The following is a 15,162-nucleotide window of genomic DNA, read 5'->3' as shown; positions in this document are numbered from 1 at the left end:
GGAATAACATATCCCGGTTTCAATATAAGTGCTTCTTTCTCATTAAAATGGACAGTGTTACCCTTGTCACAAATCTGAGAAACACTTAATAAATTATGTGATAACTATTCCACATAGTTGACTTTCTCCAGCGTAATCTTCCCATTGACAACATCACCTTGGCCCGAGATATTGCCGCCCTTGGGACCAGCGAAACTAACATACGACCCATTTACATCTTTATAATTGGACAAAACGTTCTTGTCCCCTGTCATGTGCCGAGAGCATCCACTATCAACATACCAAAGACTAATAGGCTTCCTTGGTTCTCTCTGCACATTAGACGATAAAATGGTCAGTTTCTGAAGGGTACCCAAACCTTTTGAGGTTTAGGTTTGCCGAATTCATCTATAATGATTAATTCGGTCCAATATCCATCGCTCTTTAATGGAGCCTTGGTGAAGATGGTGTCATAGACTGTTTCTTAGATGAAGTGAAACGAGTCTTAGGAGGTGAATTCCTTGGTGAGTGAGTACCAAATCTAGGTTGACTCCCTAATCGATCATATAATTTAGACGAACTATTCATTCTAACAGGAGGAGATCGATTTTGTTGAGTCATCTTCCTAGGTGAATTACTCTTTTGAGGTGTACGAGAACGACTCAGACTTACACTACTAAAAGTAGTATTCTGTGAAGGTCCCTGTCGTTTTGGAGTCTTAGATCTATTATTAATAAACCTTTGATCTGTAACAGTAGACTCTCCATATGACATATTTCTAAGTATCTTAACATAATTCTGTGCATTTTTATTATCAGGATGTCTTTTGGCATATTCCTCATAATAATCCCTTTTATATGCACTCATAAATTTTGGTGAAGCTACTTGTTCAACTAGTTTACCCTTCCCTTTAGGAGTAGGAATGTCACTAACATCCTTTGACTTGACTTGACTGTCATTCTTAGGATTCTTGACCTTCCTATTTGGACATTCAATAGCTATATGGCCTTTCTCACGACAAGTATAGCATTTCTTTACTTGTTGTTTTCTAGATTTACCATTTTCTATTTCAGGGATTGGTATACCATAATCCTTCATTTCATTTATGGTATCAAGCGTTTGTATTGCTTCTTCCATATTTGTTATTGGTTTAAAAGGAGCATAATGTCTATCCTTATATGGAATTTGTTCAGCTAACCATTCTTCTTTATTTTCCACACACCAAACTTTATCAATTCTTGATTTAGGTTCAATCCGATTTATAGATACTTCTTTATCATAGAAAATTGTATCACAGTCTTTCAAAGTATAGTATATTACTTCATCTGGATTAAAAACTAATTCAGTTTGTTGGTGATCTTGTGGAAGTAAATCAAAATCTTTAGACTCATTACTTTCCTTTTTACGGATAACATTTTCAGCAGTTAAACTAGTTGAATTTTCTTTTAGTTTCAATACTTCTTGTTTTAAATCTGACACCATTCTACACACGTCAATTATAGAAGATAAAGAGCAGGATACCTTTTGATCTGCAGCCTTGCAATCTGCCATGTGTGCAACAAAATCTTTAGTTGTCATACCTTCAGGTATCTCAAAGTTCTTCATCTATTCTTCAATGCTCTTCATAGAAATGTCATCAACAGGATTTGATGACTCTTCCTTTTTTTCAGATGCTTTTACTGCAGTCATTTGTTCACTCTCAGATCATACTGTCTCAGCAACATTACACATAGTCTTATGTACTATCTCAGATGCACTTTCTTCACTTGAGTACACGGCATAATCAATTGTTGCAGCTACCTCATCATATAATTCTACCATGTAGGCATGATTCGAGGTGTCATCAGATTGTGTATCCCATTGATAAGTACCATCTAGATTTTAAACAACAACAACCTTTGACTCCGAAAATGGTGACGAAACTGGCTGCTGCGGAGTAACAGGATATGTAATCATTGCTTGCGTCTTATGATTATTTGGTGTAATACCGCCTTGATTGTAATTTTGACGACCAGCAACAGTATTATCAATCCTCTTAGGTCGTTGACACTCTCTTGCAAAATGACCAAATCCGTCGCAATTATAACACTTCACCTTGGATTTGTCAAACCCTTTAGTGCCATTACCTATAGGTCTACCAGTTCTCTGAGTGAATCTTCTGACCTTAATAGTAAGCATAGCAAGCTGCCATTGTAGATCCATTTCTTCCAAATCATCAGGATCTATTTGATTGTAATCCTCATCAATTACTGCAGGATCAGTAACCTTTCCCCCAATAAATGCTTCATGAGCATTACAAAAGGCTGAGTAAATACTCATTCTTCCTTCTGCAGAACTCATACTCATTGGCATAGAGTGGAAAGATTGTGCATTGCTCTAAACATTTGAATTTGTATTGTCATAAGCAACATATCCGACAATACCATCAGCATCTACTATTGGTGTAGCTTCTGCACCACTTAGAAATGCATTATTTCCTGAGCTAGAACTTGCTAAATGAACAGACTTAGCATGATATAAGGATGGATCTTGTGTAAAATCCGAGTGAGTGTCTTTTATCCTTCTCTTCATGTCTCTGTTCTTCAGCTTGGAGACTACCTTCTCAAAATCCCATGTACTGTATGTGAAAACGTGTTTCAGCACGTTCTCGGATCGATTAACACGAGATCTAACAATCATAGATGTGCGGAATCCATCTATGATGATAAACACACACGAAGATAATAAGAACAGGAGATAAACACAAAAATACTATCATTAATCATATGATTACAAGATGAATCCGTATGAACAACATCTACAATGATTACGGATTACAATCATTGAGACGAATAGTTTGGGCGGTATCTCGAGGTATAGATCTCTACCTCGAGAACCTAGTGAATGACTTTATGTTGCAACTAAATCATCAACCTAAATTCGTGACCTAAGACTTATATTTATAGGCTGAACAAACGGACTAGGCTGTCAAATTCGTACAAACGGGCTGGGCCTTACTAACTTAATAGTTCTTACAAACTTAATCTTCGCCTTACTAACTTAATAGTTCTTACAAACTTAATCTTCGTAAGGCATATATGTACGAAGTTAATAGTTCTTACGAACTTAAACTTCGTAAGCACAATTGTACGAATTTCTTAGCTTTTTAGAATTATTGCATCGGACAACAAATTGTGCACTTTATGTGCTCTAACACTGTATTCCTGATCATCTTGAAGTTGATGAACATAATCAGTCCAAGTTTTAGGCAGTGAATTCAGAAACTTATCAACTAGCTCAGTTTGAGAATAAACAACTTCAAAGTATGACAATTCAGTGGTCAGATGACTGAATCAAATAATAATCTCATCAAGAGATTCCCCTTTCAGTCCATTAAAGGCTTCATATTGACGCTTGAGAAGCTTGATACAGTTTTTCTTCAAAGTTACATCGCCCTCACAATATCTTTCGAGAGCATCCCATAAATCCTTTGAAGTAGTGTACTTTTTAAACAGATGTACACTATCTTGAGGCAGGGCCATAGTTAGAATAGACAATGCTTTTCCCTCAACAGCGTATCTTTTACGTTCTTCAATAGGCATATCAGCATAAGTATACCTACTGATTACTCCGTTCTTCTCATATGAAGGCCAATCAAAACCTTGAGTTATTACTAGCCATATTTCCATGTCAGTGAGACGAATGTAGTCTTCAAAACGTCTCTTCCACATCCAATAATTTTCCATGTGGAAAAGCTTTGGAGGTGTATTACCCCTACCAACCTCATGATCATGCATGATCATCTGGCTGATAAGTAAGGCATTGGGTGAGTTTGCGGCAGCTGGTCAAGTAGTCATTTCGAATCTTTTGGTGACAAATTAAACGAAATAGCACTAAGTTCGTGTGATACGAAGTACACGTGGCACGAAGCCCGAAGTATATGTGGCACGAAGCTGTATGACTTCACGAAGTACACGTGGCACGAAATGAAGCACGAAGTACACGCGTCACAACCTAAGTCACGAAGGGTAGTTCGTGTTGACGTGGCACGAAGTAAAACAAAGTCACACGAGTCACACGTGACACGAAGTGACAATGACGTAAGCACCAAGCGAAACCAACCTCGTGCTGACGTAAGCACGAAGTGTCACACAAAGGAGAGCACGAAAACGCAAATTAACACGAATTTCGAACGAATTTGCAATCAATAGCCAATCAAACGATCTTAAACCTTCTGGTAATCAACCTTAGGGCTCTGATACCACTTGTAAGGTGCCCTATTGTTGCGTGGATCGTAATAAGACGTGACTCGTTATGTCAAGAGTGCGGAATCCTCTTGAGATAACTAGATTACTATTGCCTTTTGTTGATTACTAAGCAATTAACCAACCCAAGGAGATGCACAAGGCTTGTGGTTCGTGTAGAAGATCACACGAAGGAACAAATAACCTTAGCTCGTTAATTCGTGAATAACTCTCAAGAATTCGTCAATCATTAACCTAATTTCGTAGATTAGGTCTTGTATTTATACTAGTTACGTATTGGGTTGTGTGGGCTTCGGCCTTAATCGCGTAATTAGGCCCGAATTAACAATAAGTCAATTCACCTCGTGCTGACGTCAGCACGAGGGTAATCCTTCATGTTGCTGACGTCAGCACGATGGACGTGCCTTTGACTCTTTGTTTGACTTCGTTTGGCTTGTACATAACATCCAATCATCGTTTAAGTGTTCTACGACACTTATAAACCTTGATTCTATGTTCTTGTACCTGCAAAAAAATATATAACACACAAACACAATACAAAACATAAACAGATATAATATTGAAGTTCAAACGTAATCATTAAACATCAACACAAGTTCTTATTTAAATGATTACACACAAGTTCCTAAAAACATAAACGATAATCAAATCTATGTTGCGATTGTCACACCGAATCTGCATCTACACAACTTCATCAACCAGAGATCAGTCTAGTATGCCTTGTCCCAGTGAGTGGACCGCTGTACTAGAAACGTGACAATCATACGATGGAGCATCCTTAATCGCACACTCCTGATCTTAGAAACACTACCTGACCCCCCAGACGGCCAAGCTTCACCACCAGTAATCCGAGTCCAATACTGAGGAATGGACTTACCATCAAAGTCCTGCTTAACATATAGGCCCTGTCTCAACAAACTCCGAAACTCGCTGCTCTTCAACTGGTCCAGAGTGTACATGCCAGTATAATAGCCAAACTGGGCTATAGAAATCTTTCTCGCAACACCCCCACAGTAGAAGGTCACACAGCGCTCCTCAAAAATGTCCCTCACCTTATTCAACTCTTTTGTCACCTTCAGAGTTGAATAGAACTCCAAACACAGCTCCCTATACACAGGCTCCCGGTTGTTGAACACATTATGTCACATATCGCTCACAACCAACCTATCACCAACCTGAGCTTCTATCCTAAACCACCCATTAATGTTGGCTTGAATGCCTAAATGCTGAGCGGCAGTGGGAGCGAGATATCTTGGTGGGCAAACCACCTCCTTGTGGATGGAGAACAACTCATTAAGGAAGTTGTTCTTGTGGGGTTGTTTCACCCTGCTAAATTCCAACCATGTATGCTTCTCATTTAACTGCCCTGGCCAAAACTTTAGTGTTGGCGCTTCTACTGCCTCCCGAGAAGCTTTGGCTTGCTTCTGGGCCGACCCGCTTCCTTGGCCCTCCTTAACTTGCTTCCTCTTGTCGGTTCCTGAAGCATCCTACAAGCACAAATCATAAGACAAATAAACATGTTAAACGTGGAATACAAACCAGGAACCGTATTAAAAACAAAGAAAAATTCATTCAGGAAAGTGCCCCACTGCGGCGCAGTGAGGCTAAGTCCAAAGTTGACCGAGGTTTACTGTTTGTACACCAAATCGCGCTAGGGTTAGAAAAGGGGTTTGAGGGGTTTTGCACTATTCGCTGGCGATTCCCATACGGTAGAGTGTAAGTCTCTTTACGCCAATTGAATAGGGTTTGTGGTGCAGCCGATTAAGATTGGACTATATATATGAATGACCGACCGTGTTTATGAACATGATCTTATGCCATTGATGTTTACGGTCAGAAGTATGTATATTTGTTGAGTGATTGATTGTATATCTCCTTGTCAAGATTTTGGGTCTCCTTATATAGGAGATGTGTGATTAGGAGGAAGGAGAGTCTTTAAGGAAACTTCCTCCTCATTGAGTTTATCCGTTAATTATGGATCGGATAACCTTTCTTTATCAGCTGTAACCGATTGTCCTTATTTTAGGGAAGAAGAGATTTTGGTGATCTCTTCCTTATTTGGGTATTATTTCCAGCTGGGCGCCTTTCCCACGCAGGTTCCTTCGTAACGCTGAGGGTTAGCACTTGTCCGTTTGGCAGGCCTTTCGTAGTATAATATGGATACGCCATCAAGCCCCCCCAGTCCAAAGGGATGATTTTTGCCAAATAAGCATTCCCTTGGACTATACTTGAAATATACATCATCATGAAATGACATGTTGCAGTTAATGGGAACCAAAAAGTCGCTGCACCCATCCCTAGGTGTGTAATCGACGGTTGGGACTTTTCCTCTTCTGTGCCAAAATATTTGGCTGTGCAGAAATATTTATTGCTTCAATTGAACTTCTGCCTTCAGTCTTTTCGTTGCTCCCTCCCCATAGGTCACTGTTTCTACTTTTTCTTTCATATACCTCCATCTTGTTTTATTTTTGTTTCTTCAAAAATTTCTGTCTTCGTTTTTCTCTCAAGACTTAAGAGCCATGTCAAAGAGAACGATTACTGACGTCGATGATGACTCTGTCTTGGATAAGGGGAAGGGTCCTGCTGCTTTTCCTCCCATCTCCTTTTCTGGTGATTCTTCTCGAAAATTCATGGAGGAGGAACTCTTATCTGATAACATGAGTGAACGAAAAAATCTCTTGGTCCGTGGTATGTGTCGAGAATATGAGTATTCTCAGGATATGTTGAAGGAGTCCCAGCTTGTCATCACTAGTTTATTTGACCGGGTTGCCTACTTGGAGAAGCGCTTATCTGAGCAAGATGTGGAGATGAAGGTGTTGCGTGCAGGCTTGAAGAGGCGTCATGATGAGCTTTTGGAAAAGGATCTGGACAATGTTGAACTTCACTGGGAGTTAAAAGTGTTTGTGAAAGAAGTAATTCCCCATATTTTTGAAACTCTTGCTGCAGGGCCGGAGGCTATTGCTTTGGCTGATGCCGTTGTGAATGCTTCAAAGAAGAAGGGGATGGCTTTTGCTCAGCATTCCGATCAGTCTCCTGAATATCTCCAGGCTAAACAGGTGTTTGACCAAGCTATCTCAAAACTGGCAAATTACCAGAGTAACTATGTCCATGATCTTACCCACCTGCACAATACTGGGGCGCACAGTTTCCTAGTCGTGAAACCCCAGTTTGATTAACTATATATATGTTATGAAATAAATATTTGAAGACGTATTTTGGTATGTACCTTTTAATCTGTTTTGATTTCAAACTATCGTACTTATATGTATGTTTAACAGATGTTTTAATTTCTTGTTTTGCTTATAACTATATTCTTTGTTTTTAGAAACATCATTGTATAGGAAATTTTGCTATTTTTGGCTTGAGAACCATTTTTTAGAAGTAGTTAAAACTTGCTTCTCTTACGTAATCACGTGTATAAGGTTAGCTTGTTCAGGCGTCCCTGTTAGCTTGTTCCCTTTTTATGAGGGTAGCTGTAAGGTGCCCTATCGTTGCGTGGATCGTAATAAGTAATTAATCAACCCAAGGAGATGCACAAGGCTTGTGGTTCGTGTAGAAGAACACACGAAGGAACAAATAACCTTTGCTCGTAAATTCGTGAATAACTATCAAGAATTCGTAAATCATTAACCTAATTTCGTAGATTAGGTCTTCTATTTATACTAGTTAAGTATTGGATCGTGTGGGCTTAGGCCTTAATCGCAGATTAGGCCCGAATCAATAAGTCAATAGACTTACCTCGTGCTGACGTCAGCACGAGGTTGTTCCTATATGCTGATGATGTCAGCACGAGGGATACCCTTTGACTCTTTGTTTAGCTTCGTTTGGCTCGTACATAACATCCAATCATCGTTTAAGTGTTCTACGACACTTATAAACCTTGATTCTATGTTCTTGTACCTGCAAAACAATATATAACACACAAACACAATACAAAACACAAACAGATATAATATTGAAGTTCAAATGTAATCATTAAATATCAACACAAGTTCTTATTTAAATGATTACAAACATAGTTTCTAAAAACACAAACGATAATCAAATCTATGTTGCGATTGTCACAACAAATTTGCATCTACAGACTCCCCCTTGACGATTGCAACTAGATCTCTTTAAAGTCATCAAAACTTGAACTTCAAAGCTATCCATTAAATAAAAGTCTGATGCTATTTGCATGAATTCTCTCTTGCAAACAATGTGCGAGAATATTGCGATAGCGTTTTTCTTCAATTCTCCAAAAATCCACAATTGAACAAGGTGTATCCAAAAGTCTTCTTTGATTACCTTTTGACAAGTTGAGAACCTGCATCGGATCATACATACGTAGCAACATCCGTTTCTGTGAATCATCAACAAACATCTGTGATTCGCCTGACTTGATATCTATCTGCCAAAATGTCATCTCCGTCAGCATATCTTGATCCCATCTGATAGCGGGAACCTTCTTAACACATTTAATCCTTCGTTGTTTAAAACGAAATGTGCCGTCTGGATTCTTAATCTACTTCAAGGGTGTTGGCTTTATCAACCTTTCTTCTGGCTTCAGACCTCTAGCACTGAAATACTTAATTCTTTCATCTCTGAATCTATTCCAGTAGAAATCTGCAAGTCCATTGCTCTGAAGATTAACGAACCAGCGTCTTCCCAAATCTATCATGTCAGAATCACTGAGAGAGTGAAAGTGTCTTTGACTTATTGACATGTACTGGCATCCCTCCTTTCTCTTGATAATAAACAATTTGATTATGTGATCATAGAACCAACTTTGTATCACTGAGAAGTATTTGGGTGCATCCTTGTCTGAGACATATTCCCAAAACATTGATGGTTTATACGCGTCACGTATCATCAAACCAGTATGTCCTCTATAACCTGGAATTAGTCTATTAACAATAAACTCATGATCTTGCTGCACCAGAGGTATATTAAATCTTCCAAGATCAACCTCTCGCGTAGCATCTATATTCCAGAATAGATCAAAAATATTGTCATGTCCTTCATCAACTATGTTTGCATATACAGCAAATCTCAACCTTGCAGCATTCTTAGGTTCATTTGGACTATCTCTGATTGGATTGAGATTGAGATGTTCTACTTTAGCTATTGGTTCAACTTGAATGACTTCATCTTCATTAAAGACACGATCAAAGTCATAAGGTGTCTCAAGCAACCTTTTTCTATCAGCTTCCGAAGTAATGAACTCTCTTTCTTCCAAATCTTCATCATCGATACTTTCTAGATCTTCTTCAGCATCAAGATCGTCCAATGCACCTATCCTTTGAAGCTTATCTGCAATTCAAACGATTTACATATACAAAGATAAAGAACATAAATTATAAGTCAAGACATAATTAATAGTATAAATACATAAAGAAATTAAAATAAATAATACTATATCATAAATATAATACAACAATTACATTAATATTTATCTTATAATCTTTATCTATTTTAACTTACAACAATAATATTATATCATAAATATAATGTAATACATACATTCATATTTATCTTATAATTATTACAAAAACAAAAACAAAAATAAAAATCATTAGCACTAAGGTTCATAATCCGAATCTGAATCCGAATCTGACTCTGACTCTGAAGATGTATGAGTTAACCCTGATTGTTCTTTCATTTGATCCCTAAGTGATCCTGGATCATAATAATCATCATAATCCATAATCTCTGCTCTAGATCTCATATGAGCTTGTGGATCATATCCCAATCTCTTTTCTATTCTATGCACAATTAAAGGGTGCAAATCTGACTCTGTAGAGGCATTGGTAGTAGAATCAGTCTTAGTTGACTCACTATCCTGAGTTAATTTTCCTTTGCTAAGATTTTCTTTTTCTAAATGATTATGAGGATCATTCACTATCTCCCTTTCTATTCTATCAGAATTAGAATCGGAGTTACCTGAATTAGAATCTTCGCCATCATCATTGTTATCTAGATCATCAGGATCTGCATCTAGAGCGGTCATCACAGCTTTTCCTTTATCTTGAATCCTAGAAGTACTAGCACCAGCTGTACCAGCAATCTCTGACTCTCTTTGTCTTGATGACTCCCCCTGAATGTTTGCAGTCTCTGTATCCATAGCATCATCACCAGCATCTTGATCTTGACCTCTATTCTCTGGCTCACCATCTGTTTGTTGTTAATTTGGATCTTGAGCTCGATCTTGATCATCATGATCATCATCTCTTGTCTTCTTAGCAAGCTCATCATCCTTACAACCATCTTTATCTCCCCCTTGAGCCAAGAATTGGTCAAGTCTAGATCCAAGAGAATGAACAAGAGCTGTCATTACATCCATCTCTTCCTGATGCTTAGCAGCTTGGAGCTTTAGCTGACTCTCCAAGGCTATGACCCTCATCTCCAACATCTTCTTCTCTGAAAACAAACGACTCAGCTGCACTTGAACCGGAGCAACTGGACGTGACGTAGAAGTAACATCAGATGTAGAGGCCTGAGGTGGCATCGTAGCTTCAAATGAAGGCATACGAGCTCTAGAAGTTCCTATGGGAGGCATCTGTGGTCTTTGCAGAGGAGCCAACAGACGTCCCATGACAGTAGAAACAGGAACTGTTGCCTGAATAGGAGCAGACGAAGGCCTAGGAACAACAAGTGTCGGCTCTGGCTCTCGACGAACTGTAGACTCCGAGCAGCAGGAATCGTAACAGTTGTAGCCTCAGTAACAACTTGTGCGTGAGAACCAATTCCTCTTATGATAAACTTTGGTCTCGGCCAAAGTTTATTACCTTGATGAACACACGAGCGCAGCATTGTGCTCTTTGATGAACACACGAGCGTTATTACCTTGTCCTGCCATACCTGCACAAAAACAGACAAAAACGATAAGAAAAACAAAAGTTAGAATAAATGAAATTAGAAAAATAGGGTTCTGGTTCGTCTGCTTCGTGATGACGTCATCACGAGGAGGATTTCCTTCGTCGTGACGTCAGCACGAGCCAAGCATGAAACCCAGAAACACGAAGTAAAAACATCTCCATATGATGTTAAAATTGATCAAAAACATCATCGTGGACTTGTTTATGGTTCGTGGATGCCCAGAAAACAAAATCGAAACTAATTCGATGAACACGAAGTTGGTTCGTGTTCTTCGTGTGAATAGTGACCGAAACACAAATTTCTTTGATTAATCTTGATTTAACACTTGTTTACTTAAAGTTTTGTTAAATTTAACATGTTTAAACATCAATTAATCCAATTTTAAGTCCAATTTAAGTCCAAATCATCAAAAATCAAAGATTTAATCCATGGTTCGTCCTAGTTACTGTTCACGCGAAGAGGATTCAAAATTTGGGCATTATAACGACATGAAATCGTTAGTTCTTATAGTCAAAACAAAAATAATCAAACATAAATCGTGAAAGTACCAACAAATCTAAGTAACAAACACGAAAAGAGGATGAAATTGATCGAAAAGAGATACGAATGAATAGTCGCACGAAGGAGAGGAAGTTCGTGTGGTAATTTAGGGTTTAATTTCGGATAAAAGTAATTATTTAATGTTAAACCCGTATTTATATTCAAATCACTATGGGCCGGACCGAAGACTAACTTCGTGGGCTTCGTGATGACGTCAGCGCGAGGAATGCTGACGTCAGCACGAGGTGATTTCGAATTTTCAATTTTTAAACCACATAAGCTTAATTCCTTAGCCAAATTTCACGAATTTTCCAGAAATTTAAACAAGGAAAAATTCCAGAAATTCCAGAAACATAAACCTGTAGACACTCGTTACTAAGAACCTGTATCTACTCGAATGTGCTATCGTAAATCATCCATACTAACTTGTCATCACAATAATGTATCAAATAAATCTTACATTATTATCTTGACATAAAATCGATCATTTCTTCATTGATGTGTAACTCAACAATGCAAAGTATCATATCAACAACCTATCACATTACATCTTAGGTTGTGATCTTGATAATACAATGATAACCTATCACTCTAAGTCTTAGGTTAAATTACAAGACAATCCATCCTTGTAACACAGTCTGTAGAAGCAATTTCTGATAGGCTTTTATTGTCCGTCGCAATGCAAGCCCAATAAGCAAGCGAAAACAATTTTGCCTTCAATCACAATCTGAAATGTTTGATGCCAACTACATTTAAAATGAGTTTATTATCTGTAACCTGCACACTTAACAAACTTCATCAATGCATCAAAAACAACAATAAAAATATCATAAATATGCAGAACAACCAAAAACTTAACCGAACAATCATTACAAGATCTAAGGCAAGTCCAATTTTTGTCAAGCATACTTATCAACCACAAACAATTGAAATTTCAAAAATTTACTTGAAACATATTCAAAAATATTTTGACTTTTCAATTTTCAAAACATTTCATTTTCTAAATTAAACAACTTATGTATTAATTAGAAAATCCATCTTTTAAACATTTATACCGTAAGCAACAAGACTTGTATAATTCACTAAGAATTATAACTTTTAATGCTTATCAAATCTCTCATGCAATAAGAACTAGTTTGACACACAAACTGACACTTATTACAAGAATAAAAATAAAAAGAAACAAAACAAAATGAAAATAAAAAATAAAAATAAACTAAGCTACTTAATTTATTTACAAGAAATTCTAAGTTTCTGCAGATTAGATCAGATTAGCATTTACATAAGTCTACAAGTGAGAAATAATTCTCTTATTATTAGTTATGAACAGTGATTCAACCACGATTACCGGTATATTTGTCCTCTTAAACACTCAGTACTTCCAGTTTCCTTTGAATTATGACACTTTCGACATACCCTGGCCAAGGACAGTCACCATGTAACCCGAGTAGCCTAATATGCCATTGAATAGTTTGCGAACTTATGTGACCCACATTCAGATATACTTCCGTAATTGATACAAGCACTAAGATAACAAATATTCAATATATATTCAAAAACATCCTTAACAAATCATGAGACACTTTTTAGATAACAGAATTCAATTACTTTGTGATTTAACTTATTTGCTTTTGCATTTCATTGTTTATAAGGAACCCGTGATTTTCTATGAGACCTATGTAGCGAACTTTCTGACAACCTATCCCAAGTTGGAAGCTTTAGGTAGGCTAGGGATACAAAGACACCCCGAGGACATACTTGTCCGAATCTCAAAGACCACATTAGCCCCTTAATTTACATTCATTTCATTTGCATAACAATATCACATTTACTTTCATGCTCATGATTGGTAGAGGTTTTTGCCTACATATTGAACAAATCTTATAGTAATGCTAGATCTTTCACAAAATTTAAGGACTAGATCAATTCATTACTGAAAAGCAAGCATTCTCAGCCATATATCTGAATATGTTTCCCACAAGAACATTGTATAAGTTAAGTTCAGATTAAGGAAACCTTGCTACTTTGTGTCTACCAATATATCCCAAATTGTAATCACTGAACTAAGCAGTTATATTACGATTAAGCAGACTTAAAAGCTAAGTATCCTCACTTCTAATCATCCTATAGCATTAACTTAACTCTCTCTATATTTTTGCCATTTTCTCATTTTTCACATTTTTATGGTTTTTATGACACTAAGAACTCTTTTTGTATTTTTATGACTCTAGCTATTTACAGACACAAACCTACAAAATTAGTTCTTTGAGAGATTTAATATGAATCAGCATTCTTCATCCCATTGAGAAGATTTAACTTCTCAAATCGAGTCTTATCAAATGCTTTGGTATACAGATCAGCTAAATTATCATCGGTTATAACCTTTTCCAAATGAATTAACTTCTTTTGGGCACAATCACGAAGGAAATGATGCCTAATATCAATATGCTTGGTGACATTATGCATGACAGGGTTATTTGTAATGTCTATAGCTGACTTATTGTCTATTCTAATAGGAGTATCAAGAAAATCCATACCGTAGTCACGAAGTTGTTGTTGAATCCACAATACCCGGGAACAACAGCTACCAGCAGCCATATACTCTGCCTCACATGAAGACTGAGCAACACATGTCTGCTTCTTGCATTGCCACGATACTAATCTTCCTCCTAACAACTGACAACCTCCAGTCGTAGACTTTCTGTCATTGTTACAACCGCCAAAATCCGAATCAGTATATGCAACAAAATCAAATGTTCCTCCCATTGGATACCATAGACCAAGCCCTTGGTTTCCCTTAAGATAACGTAGAATACGCTTTGCTGCAGTCAAATGTGACTCTTTCGGACTAGCTTGAAATCTAGCGCAAAGACAAACAGTGAACATAATATCTGGACGCGAAGCAGTCAGATACATCAATGAGCCAATAATAGCACGATAATAAGTTGCATCCACAAGTTCATCTTTCGGATCAAGAACTCCTAAACCATGATTTTGCTGAATTGGAGTACCATATGTCTTGGACTCTAACATTTGAAACCTCTCCAAGATGTCATCGACATACTTAGACTGGTGAATAAAGAATCCATCTTTCCTTTGATCTACTTGTAGTCCAAGGAAAAATTGTAATTCCCCCATAGCACTCATTTCAAATACATTTTTCATGCTCCTTTCAAACTCTTTGCACATCTTTATATTAGATGAACCAAAAATGATATCATCCACGTAAACTTGTACAATCAGATAATCTCGCTTCTTCCACTTGATAAACAATGTGCTGTCTATCGATCCTCTTGTAAGACCATTTGTCAACAAATGTGTCGACAACTTTTCATACCACACTCTGGGTGCTTGATGCAATCCATAAAGAGCCTTATCCAAACGATATGCTCTTCTTGGATAATTCGGATCTTCAAACCCCGGTGGTTGGTAAACATACACTTCTTCTTTAACTTCACCATACAAGAAGGCACTTTTAACGTCTAATTGATACACCTTTATACCTTTGAAACTTGCAAAAGCTAAAAATAACCTTAAGGCT

The sequence above is a fragment of the Erigeron canadensis genome, chromosome 7, assembly GCF_010389155.1.
Source record: "Erigeron canadensis isolate Cc75 chromosome 7, C_canadensis_v1, whole genome shotgun sequence".
Lineage (NCBI taxonomy): Eukaryota > Viridiplantae > Streptophyta > Magnoliopsida > Asterales > Asteraceae > Erigeron > Erigeron canadensis.
The sequence above is the reverse complement of the archived record's forward strand: the minus strand, read 5'-3'. Positions refer to the sequence as shown.